This window comes from Plectropomus leopardus, chromosome 16, assembly GCF_008729295.1.
Source record: "Plectropomus leopardus isolate mb chromosome 16, YSFRI_Pleo_2.0, whole genome shotgun sequence".
In the NCBI taxonomy this organism is placed as follows: Eukaryota; Metazoa; Chordata; class Actinopteri; order Perciformes; family Serranidae; genus Plectropomus; species Plectropomus leopardus.
In genome coordinates this window covers 11,364,500-11,390,508 of record NC_056478.1, presented here as the reverse complement: position 1 = coordinate 11,390,508, position 26,009 = coordinate 11,364,500, and the positions used below count along the sequence as shown (strand labels likewise).

Here is a 26,009-nt window from a genome sequence, read left to right as displayed (position 1 = left end):
TTACATTTCCTCAGCGGTCACCACTCTTGACAGCATGCTGAGCTTTAATGATGTTTTCCATAGCATGTGCAGGTCCTTAAAAAGTTCATTTTTATTAATATTAGGCCTTAAAAATCCTTAAATAGTCTTGAATTTGTATTTGGGTCAAGCTTTTATGCATAAAAGACCACATTTCTGATGTTCAAAACACCAAACTGCATGCTGTCTTTTAACTTTATACTTGCAGCTTGCTGGCAAAAGGTAACGTGAATTTTGCCAGTGTGGGCTTAATGAAGTCTCAAAGTCCTATTTTATACTTACCTGCAGTGCTTGATTAAAGTCTTGAATTTTATGCTTTTTAAGCCCTTTTCACGCTAACTTTTATAAAAATTTAAGTGCCTGATAGATAGATACCTTGTTTAAGAAACTGAGTAAAATTAGAAGAACAACATAAGATAAATAGCAACTAAAAGCACACTGAGCAGCAACTTAATATGTTATGGCAATAGACTGATTTGGCTTCACATATCAAAGCATCAGCATCAGAGCTGCCACTCCATAAACAGCAGCAGTGTATTGTACCTGCGCTTCTGTCCGCCAGCACACATAAACACTGCCGGAGCTCTCTCAGGGAACTGGGTTAATGAACTGAGTGTTGCGTTTCACAGGACTGGCAGTGCGGCGGGGGGGACCAGCCTCCCTGGTCGGCTCCCATTAAGCACTACAGAGTGAAAGAGTAAACGACAGCACCAACAACAGGGGGGGAGGTATAGACTAATTATTTTTTCAATGGTGGATGTCATTAAGGAGTGGCTGTAACACAGCTGAGCCCCTAAAAGACCTCCATATGTCAGCATGGTTTCTGGATGTTGTGGTGGCAGTAATGTACAGAGGCAGGTGTTGAACCGCAGCTCTGTAATTACTGTTTTCTGAGTGAGAATAATGAAATGTGTATCCTTATTTAAGATTACATCAGCTTTCTTTTCCGAATACTGGGACATATTAGGGATGTAAATAATGTTACTGTGAAGCATGCTTTGTGAAAGCCTGTTTGACCCTTTGATTGACTTGATTTTTTTTTTTTTTTTTCAAAAAGTGACCTGGAAATTAGCAAGACAGCAGTAGAAAATAACCACCACCCCCTCAAAAATAAAAAGTTTTGGACATCTTTTGCCAAATTGCTCAGTGCTTGCAGGTTCGCCTATATTTACTTTATTTTTAGATAAATTTGCTTTTCTTAATACTTGTGAAAGGTGTCTGAATGCAGCACAAGAAAAGTGATGTTGATCTAGTTTCTAATGGTTAACTGTGAACTATAAATTGCCTGGTTTACAGACTGTCAGAAAATAATGAAAATGTGAAAATCCCTAATTTGAGAAGCTGAAACCAGAGAGTTTGGCATTGTTGTATGAAAAAGGGCTTAAATGATGAATTGATCGTCAAAATAGTTGCTGATTGTTTTTCTGTGGATTTACAATTCGATTGTTCTACTTGATACACATAATAAACCCCAAGAGGAGAGTACTCGAAAAAGTCTTATGACTTCCTGTTTGTTGTTATAGATCCACATCAGATCGTGTCAGTTTCAGCAGCAAATGTATCAGAGCCAGAGAAGCCATTTTAAGTTGGACTAGTCCAGTGATGGTTATAAAGTGATCTAAAAAGTCTTTGAGGTTTTTTTTGGGTAAAGTTTCTCCAGGTCAGTGCTCTTTCTGCTGGTGTCAGAGCTCCATGTTCTTAGATCCTGCTCTCTCTGTGCAATGTGTTGTGGATCCTGTGGGAGAAACTGTGGACCTGCAGCGCTCTGCTGGCCCGCCACAACAATAGGCCTGTATGACTGTTTGAATGTGCCATTCTTTGTGCGGTGTGCTTCACTTGGGCCAAACAATAGCTTCATTTAGCATCCCTTCTCTATCGAGGCCTGCTCCGTCACCATGGCACCCCTGCCATGCCACACCCTGCCCCCAGTCTAGCCCGACTTTGCACTTGTCCTCGCTGTTGGGACAGCTGGGCTCAGACAGCCGTTGTTAGCCACACCCAAGACCCAACCTCACATTTTGAGGATTGTTGCTTTGTGGCTGAGCTCGACAACTTCTCAGTTTGTTGCAGTTTTCACTTGTAAAAAGCTGAATATTATGAAAAGCTCATCTAACCTCTAACCTTGAACTTGGTGGAAAGTTGCTGAAGATATTTTACTTAAGAGAACAACAAGAGTCTTTTTTTTAAAGCAGGAGGGCGACCTCACTCAAAACAAGGGACACCTCCTCTCTTCCTTATCATAAAAAGTGAATTAATTCTGTGTGAAACAAAACATAAAACTTTAAGAACATGGTGAAACAAGAACAGAGTTCCTGTTTCACCATAGTATGCATAAACAGAATAGATGTAGCCATAGGTCTAGATTTCTGAGGGGAGGCGGGAGACATGTCCCCTTGGATATTTAGGACAAGTGCACCCCCCCAAAAAAAATACATGAAAGGCAGCACAGGACTTTTATTTTGATGAAATTAAAGACATTTACAACATGAATTAATGGAGTAAATGCAAAAATCAATGCATAAAAATTCATCAGAACAGTTAATTGTTTAATGCTCAAAATTTCTTAGAGGAGGACCCAAACCCCCACTTCCGTATGTCTCGCCACCCCCAATGTTGGAACCTGCGCCCTAGGATGTAGCCACCCATGGGTTTGTGGACTCCCATTTTGAAGCCTCAATGTTGGCATTTTTGAAGCCACAAGTGACCCTAGTTGAACATTTGGTCCATTGAATAACTTGAATGAGCCTAGGTGACCCCTAACTATAGGATGTAGAGAGATCTTCACAGTACAGTAACCATCACAGAAAATACTGCAGTTTCACAGTATTGCATTATTACAGAATTATTAGTACTATTAATACTTATCACTTACAGTAATCCTTATAGAAGAGACAACAGAAAAAAGGTTTTTGTTAACAAGGCTTTATTACTATAATCCAAACTTAGAAAAAAACTTAAAACATTATTAATGGAAGAATGCCTAAAAAAACTTTCCCTTCTAAGAGTAACTAAAAGTTATCTTTTGAGTTGCATTTTTAATACCTTAGATAAGCAAATGTATTTGGTATGATAATAACAGTAAATTTACCAAGGTATGCCTTGAAACTGGTATACAGCTGCAGCCCTACTCCTAACAGACAGCCTGTCAACTACAGAAGCCACACCCTTAATTATGTGTAATGGTAAGCCAGAATAAAATGTAAACAGGTGAGTTATATACAAATTCACTCCTGTTCAGTTGACATGAATGTTGAAATAAGCTATAGAGACCAAAACTGTTTTGTTGTACCAGGCTGTAAACATATTTATGCTGCAGAGGTGGGCATTTTAACATGCAGGCTTATGGGGACTGACTCACTTTTGGAGGCAGGCTCAAGTGGCCAGTCGATGAACTGCAGTTTTTGGCACTTCTGCATAGGCTTCATCATTTAGCTGCAGAGTTTGCTGCTTGTATTTCACAAAGAGAAATCCATCATATTCAGTGTAGTCTTTGCCTAAAATGGGACACAGTGGGATGTATCTCAGAACAGTTTTCCTGAGAAACCCTCAGTCATAGCTGTTGGCGTGACCAACTTTCTGTTAGAACTTTACATCTTGGAAAAAATGCCAAATAACTGACATAATTTGGGATTAAAACTCATGTAGTATATAGCATTCAATATTATTATTAGATTAGCGATTAATTAGTGGATTGAAAAAAAAATTATCACATTTTTTTTTTTGATTATTGATTAACTGTTTCAGTCTTTTTTCAAGCGAAAATCTCAAACATTTTCTGGTTCTGCTTCTGAAATGTGAGAATTTGATGCTTTTCTTTGTCATTTGTGATAGTAAATGAAGTGTCTTTGGGTTAGAGAGTTTGCATCTGTGAGGATATATTTCACTTTTTCTTTTTTTTTTTACTTCTTACAGACTAAACAGTTTGGGATGCACGATAATATTGGCACAACATTGGTATCGGCAGATACTGGCTTTAACATGCTGATTTCTGATGATATCATAAACTGATATTTTTATCAACTAAATGAATGAATGTTACATTGATTGAGAAGCTTTGCATTTCATGTCTTCATCTGCTGGTGGGCATCATGATAATAATATGCATACTATGATGTTTCTTGCACTACAGAAGAGACTTGATGATTGCTAAAATTAGGCTGCTAAGCTAATTTCTTCAATGTAAAACGCCATAGGCATATGCTAATAACATTAGCATCTTATGTATGTGGGGGAAATGTGACCTACAAAAGACAGTTGCTTTGTCTATGATCCTTGACAGTTATTATTGAGGCTTATACTTTAGCAGCTTTTAGGATTTTGGGAGAAGTTTGTCTTCAAGTCAGACAGACCTGAATGTTTAAGGAAAAAAATAGTTTTAATTAAAGTGAAAACATTGGTTTTCAACAGAATAAGCAAGTTTGAATTATTTCCAATTATGTATATGTTGTTTTTATTTTTATTTTTGGCCAAAAGCAAAGAAAGGGGTGGCAGCTTCTCCTGTAACCGTGTAAAATGAGCATATGTTGACCCATATCGGTTGCACGCCCCTAAATCAAATCGAATGAAAATCGTATCATGGTAGACTTTGTCATATCGGGATATATTGTATCGTTGTCCAAAGTATCAATATAATATTGTAACGTGATGAAACCAGTGATTTACACCCCTACCAAGCTATTAAGCATGAAAATAATCATCAGATTAGTCGATAATGAAAATAATTATTATAGTTGCAGCCCTACTCTGCTCACAGTCTCCAGAATAAGTTAGTGCTACGTGCTTAACTTTAAGTACATCTTTCTACAGTCGGCCATATGACTCAGATAGAAAATACTCAACTCTTTTTTCTTTTTTTTTTTTACCAGTAAAGGGGAGATAAAAGCACAAAAATCAAAAAATAAACCTTAAACATTTGACGTTGGTTGATGAGTTTAGATACCCACCTAACAATTACACACTGCCTGTCCCCTCCCAAGACCACTGACTCTTGACCTTTCTGATTGTTCAGAGGTTAAAGGGCAGTGCACCCTGTTTCCAGCTCAGCCACTCATGGTGGCACATATTTAATTAATGGGCTTAAGGTTGACAGCTCTCAGACCCTTTGGTGAGTAATTGTTCCTGCACAGCAAGTCATTCACTCTCTCCCCAGTTTTATTAGCAATAAAAAATGCATCAAAGCTTTTAGATGATGTGAAGTGGGTCTATAACAAAGGCTGATGGGAAAAACACTCACAGATACAGATGTTGCACTTCATTCTAATTAATATAATTACCAAATCCGAAGAGACTAATGTTAGAGTTTAGTATGAATCCTAATCTGTTTTCAAAAGTTGGCACATCAGCCTGTGTCCATTAAAATCTGTCAAACAATCAGGTGCGTTGAGGTTTTCCAAAGTCCAGCTCAGTCACAGACTCCACAGAGCGGACTCCCTCCAGAGAAACAAGCCTTGATCTGCAGTGTTATGGTTCTATAACTAGAACTGGGTGACCTCTGAAATGATATTTTAGGCCAATCTGAACTTGTTGCAGTCGTACCCTCGACAGCACGGTACAAGCTGTGCTACTTCTGATGCCTGCAGTGATTCTTTTTTTTTTTTAGCTTGTTTAAAGAGGTTAAAGGCTTCATAATCAGAGGTATAATGTTTTAAATGCAGAACCTGGTAGCACAATTTGATCAATAAGACAACTTTAATATTTATAATGGATAATAGGGGTGGAAATCACTCAGCACCACGAGTTGACTCAGAATCAGATGATGCATTTGTGAAATGATTATCGATGCACCTCGATGCATAAATATTTGATTTCTATGCATGATTTATTTTTTTTTAATAACTGTGTGACTGTTTGCTATAGTTTATTTGTAATAATCCATCACTAAATAAACAGATGAATATACTTGAAGTAGAAGTAGCCTAGCTTAAAATGTAAACATGATGCACGTGTTTACATCTGTGATGTTTCATCATCCAATTGGTCCAGCAGTAAGGAACTTAAAGCTCAACCTTACAAAATTGTTAGAGGCTGCCATGTCAAAATTGGATTGTAAATTTCCATTTCCTTTGCATGAAGACATAAGAGAATTGCAATGCATCTAAGAATTGATTTCCTCCAATCCTAATGGATAGTAGCATATCTAACCCCAGAATTAGAAAAATATTACTTTTAAATGTGAGGTAGTGTTAACATATATATATTACAAATTTTGTATGTTTACTGCTACATCTACATGTATACATTTTCATTTGAAGGACACGTAACTATTGCTACGTGTACCCCTAGCATCTACACCACTTTGGGGTTTTGGAACTGAAAATGCTGCTGATACCATTTTATTTTCAAAAAAGTTTTCTTTTTAATCTGGACAGTTGGAAACAGATTTTTTGGAGAGGATGACACAGACACCCATGTTCACTTCCAAATTCGATCTTATCAGTCACATAGTGTCAAGTCAAAACATTTTAGCTAGGTCTATGCACCTTTTTGTGATTTTATCCTTTTTGTGTGATTGCTCCCTTAGCATTGCGATGACTTCCTCCAGTGATGGCTAATGCTTCCAGTACCACTCTAATATGTTGCTATATTTGCTTTGTAACGACTCCCAACCTGTTTTCCAGCGCCTTGACCACCTCATCCTCATGAGTTTCTTTCACTGACAGTTCCACCTCTTTGTCAGTCCAAACAAAGAAATCTCTGGCCTTAATTTTCACCATCTCTGTAGTATTTTCTGTAACTAAGCAACCACCCCCAGAGTAGACAGTCTACTTTCAGTTTACACAGGCACATGCATGCCTGCTTTATGTTAACGGTGTATCAATATAAGATAATTTATGAAAACTGTGCTAGAACGCGTGTGTGTGGAAGTCATTATCGTATTAGAGTGGATATGGCCTTAGTCTTCAGAGGTCATTCTCATCCACAAATTGAGGAGTTTTTTTTTAACCTATGATGTAAGCAGGAAATGACCAAAGATATCTTTATTATTACTTGTTGTGTTCTGTGGACAGCTCAGCAATAAATCTATTCCATGATGAACGGTTTCCCTTTAACAACACATAGTGCCACATTACAGAATAAATGAGATCTCCTCTAAATATATGTTAAGATGAGCAGTAAGTGCTTTTGTGCATACTGAGCTGCACCCAAAGCAAAAAAGGTTAAGTTCTCTAATTGCTCCCAGGTCAATGCAGTTATAGTGTACTCTAATAAACATTTCAGTTTAGGGAAATAGTCTTTCCAGGTTGAGTGTTTGTTATTTGGAGTGACATAATTGTCTCAGGCTGTTACAGAGGGTTCCTGCTGATTCTTAAAAGGTCTTTAAAGGTATTGAATTCATTATTCAAAAAATAAGGCCTTAACTGGTATTATGTTGACTTAAACAAATCTTTCAAAAGTCTTTAAAAATGCTTGGGCATGGGAAGTGGGATTTTATGAAAAGTTTTATTCTGACACTGCATCGTAAAATCTCAAAACATTTGTTTTTGGTTAGATAATTTAATAAATGTCTTTTCTTAAACTCCTAATGATGGGAATCCAAGTGGTGGAATCTTACATGCAGATTGAGAAACATAAAATTGTCAGAAAACAGGCCAGAAATGCCAGATATTTCCTACTTCTGTTGATACAACAAATAGATACCTTCATGATAATATAGTGTGCCAATTATTTTCCATGTGTTCCACTCTTAAAAGGGCTCTTGTTCATTTCAACATTTGAGGTGGATAATTTAACCTTCACTTTACAAAAATGTCAAGTTTTACATTACAGTAAACATTTGGGCAAAATAAAATTGTCCTTCTTCAGTTTTGGTTATTAGAAAATTGGTCTTAAACCTAATACTGAGTGGCATTAAAAAAGTCTTGAAAAGTCTTAAATCTACCTTGCTGTGAGCTGTAGGAACCCTATGTCACATTACTGAGGCTATAATTATACATGCTTGGGTTTGTTCCTAACTGAAAGCTTTTAATGTTTTTCAGCTTGCGTAGTTTTTTAATTAATAGTCTTTGCTTTGCCTGCCTGAGAGTGACGTTCAGTTTTAGTTAACAAAGTTAGAAAGTGACTGTTCTCTTGCCAGACTGAAAATTGAGGCAAACCTCAGATTATCATCACAATGAGTATCAAAATTAATCACTTTGTGTGGCTTAAGCCGCAAGATGTGGAAAGAGTGTAGCCATGCTGCGGTTCCAACAAAGGGAGCATGTGGGTCCTGTACGTGTGTGGGGGAGTCCCATAACCGAAATGTTGGTGTGGGAGGACGGGAAGGGAGGGGGTTTTATGGGCCAAGTGGGATTCATGTTTCAATCCTTGCTCGCCTCCATCCCCTTTGTCTAGGTCACATTATTAATGTTAATTCCCAAAGCAGAGATGCTGGAAATGAGATTTTATTTAATGAGTTTGCAGTTTTCTCTGGTTTTTCTGTGGGTTTTTTTTTTATTGCTGGAGAGTTTCCAGCTGGTCGGATGCCAGCATTTTTTGTCCAACAGTGAATTTTATGCAGTCATCAGTTCAGGCTGCTTCTTGCATTTATGGTAATAATAGTTCAATCACTGAAAGCTGACGTGTGTTCAACATATCAAAGTAAACCTTATCTCACTCACTAATGCAGCTTTGTTACTTAGCCCATATAGCAGCATTTTTGAACCGTTAAATACTAAAGTTCAAAACATTTCCTGTATGTTATCAGGGCACATTCACAAAGAGGATTAGTCTCAAAAGATGGTGATTGTAGCAGTATCCGGGTGCAGGGTTTTTTTTAAAATCTGATTTGGAGCTTTTAAACAACCAAAATTCAAAGCTTGCTTTGGCGTCTATGACCTAACAGATCACAGTTTTCTTATTTCAAGCCCTAAGGGTACATAATAATGCTGTAAAAACATTTAGTGGACCATTTAAGAAATCACACATGTTTGATTCTTTGACTGTAACAGGTCAGATGCCAACATGTTTCTCCCTCAGACACGAACCAAAGCATGTCTAACGGGCCTTGAAACAGCAGACAGATATCAGATTCTGCAGGAGACTGTGCCAGAGCATGGTATGCTTTATCCTGCTCTTTAAAAGCCACCCCACCCTCCACAAAGCACGTTCAAGTTCTGACAAGTTGTCAAGCGAAAGGGCAAAGACAGAAAATATGTTTAGGCTATATCTTATATGTTTCATTCATCAGCTGATGCAACCTGATCAAATGGAGAGTTCACAACAGGACAACGAATTAAGAGTTGGTAAATTTCTTTGGGACTAATGGTGGATGAAGGTATTATGTCAATAAATGCATGTGTTGGTTTTTCTCTCTTTTTGTTGTTTGCATACTTCCCAAGATGAGATGTTGTTGATAGTTTTAGCATGGGACTGTGATTTACCGTTAACTGAGTTAGTGTCTGTGGTGCCGGTAATGTCAGTCATGCACATTCTTATTGAGTTTGTAGAATTCGTGATTGTTTTAAAAAAAAAAAAAGCACCTTTTCTGTCTTTGTTGTTTTTGTTGTTGAGCAAATTTCTCACAAATAACATGCATGAAAGTAATGCATTCCTGCTTGGTTATAGACAGAGGCCCTGTTTAAACATACACAGATATTTTTGTAAACAGATCTTTTGCTACTTCATTTTATAAAATACATTTTTTATAATCTTGCCACAGACGGAGCAGTAGAAGGGCAGGCACAGGTAAAGTGAAACGTTTTTTTTTAAGTTTGTTTTTGTTCGGACTGTTATGTTCCAATGTTAAATATATATATATGGTCATGAATGAAACATTCTGTCTGTACTCCGCGTTCGTTTCATCAGTATTTTTTGCATGTTTTCTTAAAGCTTACAAATACAGACATATCAGAGGAGTACCACCAGAAACCATGAGGGCTTTGCAGTGTAGTTCAAGTGAGATACAACCATAGGAGACGACAGAGACATTTAAAAACAGCGGAGCGGACCAAATTATTAAAATAGTTGACATAAAACAATGTATTTAATGGTCACATCCCAACATATCCACTTTGGTACATAAAGGGACAAAAAATAAAATACATGTCCATTATATATAAATGAGCATTCATAGATCCGCACAGATTAATATAATTGTGTTTAAAAAAACCCAAAAAGAACTTTAGAAGGCGTTTTAGTGACCTAAAACTCCCTTTTGCGTGTTGACATGAGACCAAAACCTAGAGAAAAATGTTTTTTTAAATTAAAATATCTTAATATGCATAGAGTAGATAGGGCCTGAGACTGCAGTCTTCATTCTTTCTTGATTTGGTATATCGACTGTCAGGAAAAGTTTTCTATTTATCTGACAGATAGTCACCTTGTTCCCTGCAGGAACAGAAGTTGTCCTGGTTATTTTGGGCAGAGGTTTAGGCTGCTGCTGCTACGAAGAGCAGGTTCCCACAGTATAACATATCTGTGCGATAACATTTCTGTAGAAAAGCCGTCAAAACAGCCATGCAGTCAGACGAAACCAGCTGCGTCAACAGCTAAATGTTCCTCGGGAGTGATTGTGTTACAGCTTTTAGTGGCGACCATTGTCCACATCCATATTTCTTTCTTTTCTCGCAGTTATGTAACATGTTATACTTTTACCAGTGTTGTGATTTAGAGGGGATCTTTTGGAATGACAGGTTCACCTGTCAGTGCTTAGAGCAAAATGTCATTGTTTTACAGTTTTATCTGTTTTTAAGAGACTTACAAGGATAGTGTACTGTTAACCCTGAACACAGTGTTTTTTGTGTCCCAGCAGTTTGTTTTGTGCAGCTGATAGCCGAGAGGCTGCAGGGCAGAGGCTGTCAGGTCAATTCTGTTAAACAGCAGGTGTCCTTGTTAATGTCGCCAAACATGCCTTTTTTGCTTTTTGTATTTTGGTTTCATTTTTTACAGCACACTGCCCAGCTCTCGGTTTAGGCTTACCAGCTTTAATATTTCGTTTTGGCTCCTCCGGTCTCAGGTTGTTTTTCTGTGCTGAGATTATGACACACGCCGAGATAAGCAGCTTGTAGCTCAGCCATCCAGCCATGCAAGATGGCCGCGGACTGTATGCCAGCCTGGTTTCACCCTATACTTTGTGTCTGTGTCAGTGAGTCAGTCAGTCATGCGTCCAGCTGGACATAAGCCAGTCTCACATCCATGTTGGCGGTCACACATGAGTCCGAGCCCTCAGACCTTTTCACATGGATTTAGTCTGGTGAGCTAATTCTCAAAGCATCCGTGTGTGTCATTAGCTAATAGCCATACAATGTTTTGAAGCTGTCTTCACCCTCAGAGCAGACTGGATACTGATTGGATTATGCTGGATTAACTATACTCTATTTGATGTGTTTGTTTATATGTTACCTCTCATGTAACAGTGCATTACGCTGCCTCCGCTTTCTTATCTCTGTGCTGAAATTGTTAACCACTGATTTCTCAGCACAGTGAGCTTGGCCTACATCTGGAGGGATCAACAAGTTAAGCCACAGCCTTTTAACCCTCAAATTCTGTCAATCCATTACAAGCACGTTCAATGCAGCTGCAGCCAGTCACTTAATAATAATGTTGCAGCAGTGGCTTCCACTTCTTCTTTTATCCTTGTATGCCTAAATTCTCCATTTTTTTGTCTAAAGAAAGAGGACAGTTTAGTTTAGAAAGTTGTTTAGCTTACTAAAAATGCTGAGTAATTACTTTGCAAGACAATTACATGTGTTATACTGTTTGTTTCAGCACATGTCCACTGTGAGATTAGTGGTTGTTTGAGGGGTGATCATAATTCATTGTTAATATTGTTTTTATTAGATCGCAGCGCAAAGAAACTACTTAAAATATGTTAAAATGCTTGGCAGAGCTCAGATATCTAGAGATGACCAGCTTTTTAGTATTTACATTTTATTTACAACCTCATCTACTGAGGAAGATTGTGAAAGAGGTAGATACTCCTGGTAAAGCCAGTTGTTGGACCTTGAATTAAATGGACATTTGACCCCAACATGAAAAATACTTAGTTTTCCTCTTACCTTTAGTGCAGTTTATCAATGTAGATTGTTGTTGCCGAGTGTTGGAGATGTTGGCTGCAGAAATGTCTACCTTCTCTCCAATATAATGGAATTTTGTGTGCGTGCGTATATATTTTGAGGTTTATTTATGTTTTTAGATCTTTTAGCACCACAAGCTAATAGCAATTTATTCCCATTGTATTAGAAAGAAAGCAGACATCTCTATGGCCAATATCTCCAACACTCTGAAACCCACACCAAAACAATCTGAACTCATAATAAGCATTACAGGTATGAGGAAAAATATGCATTTTCAATTTTGGGGTGAACTGTCCCTAAGATTGTTCATTAGAACAAGACTGAACTTTTTCTGTCAATAATCTGACTCATGATCTGTTTTAAAAAAAAAGATATTGGCTAAAAAGCACAGAGATACAAATGTTAAACTTTGGAAAGATGCTTCATGATGTTTCAGTAGCTATTTATATGCTTTTATTGGACTACGGGAAATGGAGTTTCACTGTGAGATAAGAGAAAACATCATGTGGGCACTCCAGCCATGATGTCCCCACCATTAGGTTCATGCTATTATCTCCACCACAAGATAGGGTTTGCCACATCTATCCTCTTTGGAAAACACTTTGCTGTTTTCTTTCACAAACACAGCTTCTTTCATCTAAACGTCTAAAAATGTTTTAACCTTACTGGGACTTCCTTTTTGTGTTTGCTTAGTACTGGATGCAGAAAGTCGTGTGGCCCCTTCTGGGAGAGGGTAATTACAAGCCTTCCAGAGGGTGGGTAGAGACCAGTAGGACCTTTTTCAATCCTGGCATTTAATTTGTGAATGTTAGGGTCTCCTGCAAGGGAAGGGCTGCATGAGTGGAATTTATGGATATAGCCCCACCCTGAATGAAACATATGTACGGTGTGGCCCTGTTCCCCTCCACCACATGATACGAGCCATAATATAACGTTCCCCCTTCACACATTCCTTGGCAGCAGTCTGAGAAACAGTTTTTTATTTAAGGTCTGTCAGTCTTGATTCTGCTGAGAATACACTTATCATTAGCGTGCAGCAACCCTTTCTTTTTTCATTTCTATCCATTCCTGTGTTTATGGCTTTTGACCCCACGTTTCACACTGAAAGCAGAACAATTAACTTTCCTCTTAACTTTTATGAGCAGAGAAACTTGGTCAACAGGCTTGTAGTCACAGGTGAACCCGTCAGGGTCATTTAGAATCTGCAGCCAGTCAGATTTACGTGTTTCCTTGTGTCACTGTTGATGCATTGCAAACTGATTTCCAAGCTTCAGCAGCTCGCAACTTTTAATTTCACTCTTCTGTGTCAAATATGGTGTCCCAGGGGCAATATTTAGAGAGTAGTTGCATCTCTTGGGATTGATTGCTGGTGATTTGGATTCTGTTTTTATGCCTTGTTGTTGTGACCGTTTAACTAGGTCAACACTGACATGACCAGCAGAAAAACATTGTTGCCTGTTGAAAACCAGAAAGAAAGGGGTAAAGTTGAGTTTTGTCTGTGCCTACATGCTTAATAATTAACTGAAACATGTAGCAAAGAGAGAAAAGGTTCACACAGAAACACCTTTTTTTTAGGCTTGAGTTTCTATTTGAGTTCTATGTTTTGCAGCTTCTTCCTTCCTTTAAACATGAAGATGCAAACGACACAACATGGCAGTAGAATGAAAAGGTTGTCATGCATTTGTGTCACTAATGTTAAATTTCTCCTGCTTTAACAGTTCAGTGTGTAGGACTTATGGGGATATACTGGCAGTAATGGAATATGATAAAATAAGTAAATAAATTGAATAATAAATGAGTGTTTTCTTAAGTGTACAATCACCTGTAAGTAGGAACGTTGAACTTTAACTTTCAGTTTTGTAAGTTTTGCTGCTCCATCTGTGCCCAAAGTGTGTGCTGCACATTTGTATGACCAATTGCTATGTCAACATCACTCCTAATGAACGGTGCATCTCCAAAAAAAATTTGTGGTGGCAGACGTTTTTATCATTGCGCGCCATCACACATAATGGAATTAGTGGGAAACCCTGGCACCGTTAGATGCAGCTAAATCCTATGAATAATAATATAATAATATTTAGAGTTAAAACCCATTTTTATTTCCACTAGTGTCCTCATGTTAAATATGCGTCTTAAATTGCTACAAACACATTGCAGACAGAAACAGGGTGTTAGACATTACAGTGGACACACTGAGACACAGTAACCTTTTACTTCATAACTTGGAGGAGAGACTTTGATCATTCTCAGTTACTGAAAACAAAACTCAGAATGATCAACTAAAGAGGCAAAAAACATCCCATTGTGAATCCTCCAACACAACACAGAAACGCACGACAATGCCACTGTCTGTGATAATGTCATTATCCACAGTGTAGCGTACATTTCCTGCTGTATGTACCTGGTGCCCTTGAGGTCACCAAAACATCAGTCCTGCCTTCTATTGACACGGATGATCTGTCCTATCAGAACAGAAGCCCTCCATGAGAACAGGACCTGTGTGTTATTCCAGCTGCATGACATTCTTTACAGAGGCAGCTGCCCAGGAGGACCCAACAGCCTCCGCTGTTATCCTCTCATGACTGCACCGGCGCGGCTCGCCACTGATGTCTGCAGACCTGTAGAGATAAACAAATCCAGTTTCTTGGATCAAACAGTGTAGTCTCAGATATGGTGACTTTAGATCAATGTAGAAAGTTGCAATACTTTAGAAGGTCGTATCAGCCGTCATCAACATATGACTGCTTGGAAGTGTTCCAGAAATCATAAAGCCGCAGGCAGCTTTACACGTTGGCAGCGAGAGGCAGTTTTTTGAAAAGTTTTAATTTCCTGAAATCATGTAAAGCGACCATAATGGTAAAGGAAAGTGTTTGGTTTGTGTTGTTTTAGGGTTTAGACATTTTAACTACTGAGTGCTAACTCACAGCTGTTCAGGAAAAAGTCTGAATTTTGCTTTTAGGTTTGATTTGTGACTTCCTTTTGGCAGTGCAGTGTCCCAGTCCAGAATTTTCTTGGCGAGACATGTAGATCCATAGTCTCAGTGACAGTCTTGGTTACACAGTATTTGATTCTCTTACTTCCACATCTCCTGTTTATGCTGATTGGATATGCAACAAAATATACAACAAAAGCTCCATGACGTCTTGTTACCGTGATAACTGTCGGTAAAGGTTGACTCACTTTTGAAGAAAAAGAAGTTAACAACTTAAAGGGCACATTTATTCTGTCAACACCTGCACAGAAACCTGTAGGGCCTGACTCAGGTTGATGACTTCTGCTGTCTGATGAGGACATGTCTGATATTTACACCTCCTGTATTGACAAGACCAAAGTAGTAATTGGTTTTGTTGTTGTAGCCTACGGCCCTGAGGGTTGAATCAACAACTCGTCTAATGTAGTCTCAACAACACTTTACATAACATTTTTAAAGTAGTGATGTCCCGTTCCTGAGTCTTTTCATAATGGGTATTTGCTTTGCCTAAATTTTGATTAAATATGTATTTGACACATTGAAATAGACGCTGTAGCTTTTTAAATTCCACCTAGTTTTTCACAAGCAGTCTGATCCAAATACGATTACAAGACTCAAAACTATGACGTTGATAGGCATGGATTATTGATGTCAAGTCAACTTCCAGGCTTAATTTTGTTTTGCCTTGTACTCGCTCACAAATTTAAGTTTATTAGCAACAGCTGGTAAGACCTACGACTGGTGACCCTCATTTTTTCTTTGCTATTTTTTTTTTAAATTTTAACATCAAATTTTGACAGTAGAAATAGACTGTATAAAGATGGATAACATGGCAGCGCCCCAAAAGTGAAAGCCAAATTAAGGAAGGTTGCTGTCATGCCGGTGTATGTTCAAGTTTTCAATACAAAATGCACGTTGAAGTCATGATGACTGAAAGCTGTAATTGACCAGTGACACTTGAGCTCCAAATTATGTCACCAGTGCAAGATGGCAACGCCTGAATGTCAGATATTTTGGTGTTTCGTTTTTGTACAACAGCAGGAAAAGAAGACACATTGTCCATCTTTATATAATGTCTTGGAAAAGGAAGAACTGAAAGTCTGTTGAAACTCAGATGAGTTTAACCAGAAGCAGTATAATGGGGTTTTGCTGTTGAGACAGTTACTTCTTGGGACATCACTAAAATGACTAATACTTATTATTATATAACTTCTCTCTTGTGAAATCTTGCAGCAAAAGGCATTATTTGTACATTTTGAGTGAAATGCTTTTTGTTGATGTGGTCTCATCATTTTCAGACTGTTTGGATGGAATATGCATCAGAGTTAACGTTGCATGATCTGAATGTGTTTTTGTCATACATGGGAGGTGTTTAACCCTTTGAAACCTGGACTGACATTGGTTTCCTGGGGCCGTGTTCAGACATATTACACAAGCATAAAAAGCGTTGAAACCTGAACAAATTGGTGCAATTTCTTTCAAAAACACTGGGGGAAGGGCAATGGTAAGAAATGTTTCATATACTGCAAGGAATTAGAAAATTCTTTTTAAAAGATGCTTTGGGAAAAGTGTCTAGGGTAAGAAAGAAAAAGCCAGGGGAAGAAAAAACTATATTTATTATCAGAATTAGTTACAGAATTATTATATTTTTCAAGTCTTGATTGCCTTGTTATTTTTTCCTTTTCTTTCTTTTTTAACTAATTCTCAGGTAATTGTTATATTTACAGTATTTTGTATTTTTGGTACAGTTTTTGGTTAATTTCTTTGTTTTTGTTTTTGAAAGAAATCAGGGTCTTTTGCTCAGGTTTCAAAGGAATGAGGTAGAGGATGGAAGTAGCTAAACTCCTGTTTTCTTTCTTAATTTATATTTTAATTCTTCAGTAGCCTCCTCTCACTTTCACTGGCTTCCATCTCTCTCCCTCCCACACCCACATTTACACCACACACGTTTTACACCTTGGCCTCGTTTCCCTCCTGCAGCTCTTCAAACAAGCCCTCTCCAAACAAACCCTAAACAAGTTGTCCAGAGCCAGCGTGAGGAGGGGGGGTGGAGGGGGAGGGGGTGAGCTGGGCGGCGGCCACGACTCGGCTGCATCCTATTAGGACTGGGAGTGTTGAAAAGGGGTGTGGCCTGGAGCCAGTAACATCTGTGCCTGTCCCCTCTGCCCCCACTGCATTCTGCAGAGAAAGGCAGAGAAGGAGGTTAGGGAGGGAGTGGATACCCAAAGAGAAGTTCTCGCCGGCCAGCTGGCTGTTTGCAAGATCCCAAACAGCGGCTCATGCTATAGGACGAGCTTATCCCCTGTTTGCCCCCCCCCCCCCCCCAAAAGAGAAACCATCTAACTGGGATTTTCCTATTGGGTTTATTTTGACAGCCTCTGGGATTCAAGGTGCTTATTAGGGACGACTTTGAACCTGCGTGGATTACATACCTTGTGCAGGAAATGCTGCATGTTTCTGTCGACAGTGCAGAAAGCTGGATACTGCAGTGAGCAGAGGATATAAAGGGAATGCAACAGAGGCGAGCCCACTCCTGGACAGGGTAAGACGAGCTGCATGAATCTGCCTATTCTACCCTGTAATCAAATGAGTTCAGGAGCCGGCTGCTGATTGGAATGTGTATGTGTGTGTGTGTGTGTGTCTCTGTGTATGTGTGTATGTGTGTGTGTGTGTGTGTGTGGACAAGCAGATAGTCTGAGGCTATCTCTGCGTGGGGAGTCTGGGTTATCACTCCCCAGGATACAGGCTGGATTCCTCCCCAAGACGTAGGTGATTGTGTCATGTCTGTCTCATTAGGAGGTGTTGGTGCGGAAAAACGGTGTTGCCCTAGTAACCGGGGGGAGGGGAGGTTGACAGGGTGCTCCGACCGAGCCCCGGGGGTGATTTGGTGGTGAGAGAGTTGTCCTGTGTATGCAGGGAATGCCCCATAATGACAAGGCTGGTGTTGAGATAGGGTGAGGTGGTGGTAGAAATATGTGCTACCTCCCACCAGCTTCTCATCTGTGGTTTGGCGGACGCAGCCCGTTATCAGTGTCAAGTGTGTGAGAGAAGAGAGGATGGCATACTTTTTTCCAGTGTGTGTGATAATCAGGTCAATGAAAAGGAAAGTCACCTTGAGCAGAGAGGGGTCCACTCATTTCCTGTCGCTGCCCATCCCCGCTCAGGTTCCACCCTGGAGAGGTTACGAATCCTCTGCATGTAAATACCACACAGACTGATGCATTACAAAGGACTGACAGCTCATCGTTGCAGCTCTGCAGGATTTCACGGTGCCGCCGAGTGACTGCGAGATAGATTTTCCCCCCTGTAATCCTTAATGGACGTGTTATTTGTTTTTGTCCGCTGAATTAGAGAGACAATCCTATTTTCTCCCCCTATAAACATCCAGAGCAGATTAAAAAGGAGGGTAATGTGCGGTGGAAAGGGCTTACATTAAATCACCCACCCACCCAGCTTGCACCGGTCACCCACCGCTCTGGTAACCATAGCAACTGAGGAAGAGGTAGAGATTTTTTTTGAAAGGACATGCTGCAGCTCAGGGTATCCTAGAAGAGATTAGGATGCTCTCTAGCCGACGCCCAATTATTGATGATCTGAGATCTGTTTGACTACTCAGGAATAGATTTGTGACTATTATTAGACTGTGACCAGCTGTGCTGCACATCATAATGTTTACTTATCCTTCTGCCACGCACTGGGAGATCATGGCGATGGCTGTTTATGAGTCGTTCAAAGTCCACAGCTCATATCTGAAGGTTCGTATTTTAGTAGTTGATAAAAGCACAGACGTAAGCGAGATGACACTAATTCGATAATGGTGCTTCTCCTCTCTTCCTTTTTAGCTAATAGACAGGGAGTTATTGATCTTCAGTGGTATCCAACCTTTTTGTCAAGCCCTATCAGATGAGCCTAAGCATCCCCTTCATCAACATGTTCTAAATTTGAGCTCTTTTTTTGTTTTTTACTAAATATTATTTTTAGCACAAAACTAATTTTTGATGTAGTTTTGGTTAAATTTGCTTTTGTACTACCACCACTTGAAATGGTAGAAGCTTTAAGTTTCCACCATTAATCCATGACTTTAAGTGAACTGTTCCCTTCTTGCATGTTAGTTAGTTTTTACAAACTCTAAATGGTAATACATAGTAGTCAGGTGTAAAAGGACAGATCACCCCAGAATCAAAGACATATATTTCTCTACTTACCTTGCTATTTATCAGTTTAGATTGTTTTAGTGTGATTTTCTAAGTGTTGGAGATATCAACCAAAGAGAAGTTGGTAGAAAGAAAACGTTTTTTTTTTTTAACGTTTTGAAGCCGAGTGCCATCTAGTTTTACTGTATTTGGGAAAAGGTGGACAACTCTACAGCCAATATCTGCAACTTGGCAGCTCAAACCAACACAATCTAGATTGATAAACTGCGCTACAGGTAAGGAAAAAATGTATTTTTGGTTTTGGGGTGAACTGTCCCTTTGAAATGAAGTAGTAATTGCTATCTTTCGAATTGCATGAGCTGCTCAACAGTCTTTAGACTCACCAAATGGCAAGTGCAGAAGTACCTCCTCAGGTGAAAGCACCTCAACTCGAGGATTGCTGTTCTCGTTGAATCTGCTTTAACTGCATATTCATACTCTCTCAGTCGGATTTTCTCCCTCTGACTACCATAGTTTGCTGTCATGGTTATAACATGGTAGATGTGACATGGAATAGTCTAACTGACAGTTAAAACCCCTTCTGATTCTCCAGTCTAAATGATAGTATTAGTATGATAGTATGATAAATGATAATATGAGTATTTTCCAACTATCTGCTCACTCTCTTTGGTTTATTTGATTTATTACATTACAGTACACTCTTTAAGAACTGCACATGCCTAACCTCCAAAACATAGCGGAACAAATCAGAATTGCAAATTAGCACAGCTGAGAAAACAACGTTGTAATTCATAACCCAAACCTTAACCTGCAGGACAAATACAGATCATAAACGTTAAGCTACTGTTGTGAAATAGTGTTTTTGCAGTATAACCGTCCGTGATTTGTGTTAAACATTGCCCTTTTCAGTCAGATTTTTCACAATTATAAAGCGGCATGATATGGGCGGCTCTTGTGCTATTTTTAAACCAAAGTGTTCTTTTCTCAGTGTTTTGGATCAAAGCCAACAAAGTGAACCCAGATGACTAAGCTGAAACACCAGCAAGGATATCGTTGCGTGTTTGAGAAGTTTCCTTCTTTGCCCCGGGTCTAACCTCCACTTGAGGGGTTGACCCGAGGAAGAATGCTAACATGTTAAAAGAGTGGGGGGTTGGAGAGTCTGTCTGCAGAACGAGTTTGACAACCTTGCCTGTGAAAAGAGCAGCAGTGTTTAACCTGCTTTTTAATCTCTGTCCTCCCTACATTTCAGCCGCACACTCCCTAGTCCTATATGTGCATTTTTTGCTTAGTGCTATTATTCATTTATAGAAGAATTAAAGGGGAATATCACTGAAGTATTTAAGGCGTGTAACAGTATAATCTAATCGCCTATAAAAAAATGAGTAATTTTTCTATCTAATCTGTCACCATAGGCAATTAGATAACAATGAATTCTCCTTACGCACTCACTTTCGTTTTGTTCATTTTATCTCTACGAATAAAACACATGGTTTCAAGTTCTGTGCAAAACGTGCTACTGTAACAAACAGCTCATTACACTGTTAAAGTTACAACAAACATGTGGAGGCTATGCCAGTAAATGCACCATCTCTGGGCTTTTAGATCATTGCGGCATCTCTTAAGGAAAAAACTTGTAAAAAGCCAGAGAGTACCACAAATTAGATTCACCAGTGATTGAATCTCTCCCAGGCAACAAAACAACCTAAACTGACAAACATTTGTTCATCAGCACAGGGTTTGCACAACCCAGTGTCCATGAAGTAATGCTGTGGCCTCGGCAGGAGGAATAAACACAGCGAGGTTTGCACTGATCTCAGCCTTAATCTTCTGTTCCTGTTTGGTGATTATTTTTGATCAGATTATTGACATAAACTGTTGAAAACCGGCGTGGCTAAAGATACAGAAGACAGAAGTTTTAGCTTATCTGAGTCATCACTGCGACAGTGTCTCTGGATAAAACGTGATGATTACAATTGTGTTTAATGAGGAAGGATGTGGAGAACAGTTAGATTGCCTCTGTGTGACATAGATAATAGAGTTTCCAGTTAGAACAGATGCTGCCGCATCCATGTGTTGGTAACAGAGCACAGAAAAGAATTTAGTAACGATATTGGTTTTTCAGGACCAATACTGATACCGATTATTAGTAGTTCATGAGACAGATAACCGATATTTGGAACAGATATGCATTTACAATTAAAATTAAAATCTTTCTGTCAATGTTTAGAATTTGGAATATAACAAGCTCCAACAAAAAAACAAAAGTTTAATCAAAACTGAAATGTTGAATATCATATATAGCATGTTCAGAGCAACAAGTTAAGTGAAAATTTACATAAACAATGAATAAATGAAAAGAGGTAAAAGTTCTTCCTATGCTGACACTTTTTTGGCACGTTTTTTTTTTTTCAAGATTTCTTTTTTTTGGGAATTTTTGCCTTTATTAGACAGGACAGAATTAAGCGTGAAAGTGGAAGAGAGAGGGAGAAAACGTCAGCCATTTACATTTTAATGAATATTAAAGTGAATCCTATAGTATTTTCTTTAGGTACAGTCCTTGTGAAGTGACCCATTGAATTGTTTGATGTGTACTAGCCTCCATTATTGCTGTACACCAAGTCGTTGGTGGTCTGTGTACTGTAAAGCATGAGTAGATATGCATCGAAATCCAAATGGCAGCTTGCTTGACCTGTCCTGCTTGGTCCTGTCTGTCTCTGTGCTGTCAGCGCGAGTATAAACAAGGCTTCAGTGTCCTCTTTTCGAGTTGGGATGTAATCAGTTATTAAGTTGTTTTTCATTGTGTGGGAAAATGGAGGTGTGATGTAAAAGCATGTGAGAACTGTTAAATGCTATGTTTCACATTTAAAGCAATAGAGTTTGCAACCCTGCATAACATAGTATGTGTATCAGGTTACGAGCACTGCTGCATGTAAAGCTGAGAATTATGTGGACAGCTCAATACTTTCTTGCAATACCATGCATGCAGTATTTTGGGCCCTGTACAGTTGTGATACTGACCTACAACAGTACACAGCCAGTTTGTTTTGTGCCACTAACATGAACAAAACCAAGAGGGGTTTAATTTAAAATCTGCAAATTTTTGAGAACCTGTAACCAGAATGTTTTACTTTTTCATAGTTAAACGACTTGAATGATTAATCAACTCTTTAAATAGTTGTCTCAGCACTAAAAAGCATCCAAAGTGACTTCAGATGTAATGAAGAAGTTTAGGTATATCTCATTGAAGCTCTTTTGCTCTTATTTATAGTTTTTTTTAATTTCACAAACAGTAATACTGCAGTAAAAACACTGTAGTGATGCCCAGTCATTCAAAATTAAAAAACATATCGATGCGAAACAGACATGAAAACTGGAAAAACTACCACACCAAAGGACTCATATTACATTCCATCAGATAAATGATTTGCACAACAGTCAGAGCTCACAGTAACTTTGTCACAGTCTGTTGTCACAACTTCAAAGTCCTACAAGATGTGAACTTTTTGAACCCGTCGCCATGTAGACAAGAGACTTTTGGTGTAAAATGTATCAGCTGGGGGAAGAAATGCTTCCTTTGTGTGTCTCTGTGCTGTTTTCCCTTTCTCTGCTCGCTCTGTATGTTAATCCTGTAATCTGAGAGCCACTTAAGCACTACTCCCTCAGCCATGTGACATTATAGCTCCAGAGGCAGTGCCTTTGTCATACCTAGATGCACAGTCCTGTAATGTAAATGCACATGAGCACACAGGCATTGGGGCTGAACAGCTCTGCTACTGTAACACTGCTGTTTTCACACAGAGGACAGTTTTGATGGCTCTCTGGTGTATGACTGATTGATTTTAATCTCCTGTTAACCTGCCAGTCAGCATTTCTGTCATGGCCCAGTTATTTTCTGATGTGTATCCAAGCCTGTGTGTGTTTACTCATTATGTACTGGGGTGCTGCTAAGCAGAAAGAGCGTTATGTATGCTATCCAGCTGTGCAAGACAAGTGGGCACCACGCTGTTGGTACATTGCTAAACCAGAGAAAATTAGACAATGTGAAACATCATGCTCAACATGAAGTTAACTGCCAAATAGCTGCTGGTTTCCAGAAATAACATGGGTCAGTTTACCTCCATTTAGCAGCTACTAATGTTGAGTTGAGTTTTTTTCCCTTGTGAAAAATCTTCATGAAATGGAGATTGTTTTATTGCTTTTGACTGCTGTTACTATTGAGCATTTTGTGGTTGAGACAACACCGTGTTGAGTTTCACAGGTTAAGCAAAGCGCTCTGTATCTAAACACTGGGTCGCTGATTGATTTTCAGCAGGGCAGCTCAGAGCTGAAAGGACTACCAGCAGCCTTCGCTGTGTGACTCCTGAGCCTTTTGTTTGCAGCTGTCCAAATTGATCCAAAATAAATTACCAAATGTAGCTCACAACAGTTGTGGGGTTTTCCCAAAGTCCATAAACCTCTTGAGTGAAGCACACTGTAATCTCAAAACAATGAACTGTCTCCACTGGCTCTTTATTTAATTAAATATCACTTTTATTTTGTCAGTATGAGAAACAGTGTGATGCAATGAATTGGCACAGTATGAAACGGCACTACTTATGCAACTGTAACTACTTATGAAATGTAACATTTCAACAACACTTGTAGTTAACCCTTTGAAATTTAAGCAAATGGTTGATTGCTTGATTTCTGTCAAAATCATGGGGAGAAGGCAAAGAGCAACAAAAGAAGAAATTACCTGAAATTAGTAAACTAAATAAATAAATAAAAGAAATAGAAAAATGTGATGGAATGTAATGAGTAATTTTGATAATTATATAGTGTTAGCCCTCACCTTTTTCTTGTTTCTCATGACACTTTTTCCTAGCTTTAATTTTTTTTTTTTTTTTTTTTATAAATCTACATATTACTTGTTTATTATTTGTGGAACATTTCTTACCAAGTTGCTCTTTGCCTTTTTTTCCATATTTTTGAAAGAAATTTAACCAGTTTACTCAGGATTCAAAGATTTAAATATTTGTAAAAGGCACCTGAAAGCAGCACAAAAAACACTTACGGTTACGATAAGGAAAGGATCATGTTTTGGCTCTAAAATATCTGGTTTGGTGGCACAATTGCAACTGGAAATGATGCTGATGTCTTGCAAAAATAAATCACTGCTGTTGGTGGTACAACCTCCACTGCAAATGGCATCGACGAGAAATGACCCCAATGTCATGCAAAAAAAAAAAAAAAAAAAACAACTCAAAAAAACACAGCTGCTCTTGGTAACAAAATTGTCCCCTGGAAATGACACAGATTTCTTGCAAAAAATCGACATTCCTTGCACTTTTGCTGCTGGAAATGCAATGATGTCTAGCTAAAAGAAAACTCTTGGTGGTAATATCAACAATGGAAATGATGCCGATGTCTTGCCCAAAACCTCGTGTTTATGGTGGCACATAAATCACTTTCTTTGTTTGTTGGTCTCAAACAGTGGTCTAATGCCAGGCAGCGGTCCGCCTAGCTCTCATGCCATCGACTATCTCCTCCACCAAGATAAACTCAGCTCGTATACGTGCAATCAGAACTACGTCACTTTCGAAACGTTGATATGATACATATGAAACATAAATTTAACGTATCCATGGTTTGCAGAAATGTACTGATGTAATAATGTCTTTGCATTTAAAATACTGTGGTGAGATGATCATCAAATTGCAAGTCTGATCCATCCCAAATCCTAAATCAGAAAAGAAGATTAAACTTCCACGCACCAAATGCTTTTCTGGTCTGCCTATAACACAGCAGCTGCAGCTATACTGCAGCTGCGCAAACAGCACTTACATTTATTTATTTATTTTACAGCTAAACCCAAAATAACACATTAAATTATTTGGGTTTTATACAGCTGTTGATGTGACCAGATGATTAAAAGCATGAATTAATTTGTGTTGTCTTCTGTGTTGTCTCCATATTTAAGTCTGAAAACAGCTTTTTCTGCTTTTTTTTGGATAAAAAAAATAAATTAATTATTTTTTTATATCTGTCAACTAATCGAATAGTTGACTGATCACTGCTACTCTACCTAGAGGAATGGCATAATGCAAGGATGATGATAATAGTAACATGATACTGTATTGACTCTGTCTGTGACAAATTTCATTTTAATTTCCACAAAGATGTCGAAGGTCAGGGTCAGACAGAACAATATCCCTGAGCTGTGTTGTGTCTCACTCAAGGACATATCAAAAAGGTAGTTATTTCCTATTATAGCACCTAAGCCCAAGAGAGATTTATCTGTTTTCAAAACAACTCAAGGTGAAGCAACCCTCCTGCAAAAAGTATTGATTTTCATTACTGCTTTAATACTCACATTTGCACTCAAGGTTTCCTTTTGGCTTTACTTGGCTCAATTAGAAACATAGTTTTTCTTTGCTGTGTCTTGTCCCAACTAGCATCGGTGTGGCTGATGATGCAGGCAGCCATAGCAGCTGTAGATATCAGAAATTAAAAGTACATCGCAGTGCCAGAAACTGCTGATAGATGCCAGCTGGTGCAGGAGAAGGTATTTCACACATCTGCTTTCAATACACTACTGTCCACTGTGTTCTCTCTCCAAGGTCGGATTCCTGCTCCAAGTCAGGCGCAGTTTGGCTTATTAGCACCAGCTTTAAGTTAACCTTTTGTATTTATAGATTATACACAGTCACCCATTTATGACAGCTGTTATTTCATGACAGACTATTAGATTGCATGTTTTGATTAAGTTTGATTTGATGTAGAGACTGACTTTTTTGATTGCACAATTTTGCAGATTTCCCTTTATGTTTGGCAGTATTCAAAACTCTGACTTGCTGTTATTATCTGAGTCTTAGTGTTTGCATGCCAGCATCA

General features: G+C 38.7%; 1 protein-coding gene across 4 annotated transcripts in view; it reads left to right on the top strand.

The window, feature by feature from the left end:
• Nucleotides 1-26,009, top strand: part of LOC121955389 (disheveled-associated activator of morphogenesis 1-like) — a 68,465-nt gene that overhangs the window by 3,310 nt on the left and 39,146 nt on the right. The window contains exon 2 of one of the 4 annotated variants that reach the window (XM_042503327.1): nucleotides 17,358-17,524. The exons of 2 other annotated variants lie outside the window; for them this stretch is intronic. The gene's annotated coding sequence lies outside the window, so the exon portion shown is untranslated. Of the gene's footprint in view, nucleotides 1-17,186; nucleotides 17,525-26,009 lie in introns of those variants that run through there. One more of the 4 variants, XM_042503326.1, reaches the window with a different exon arrangement.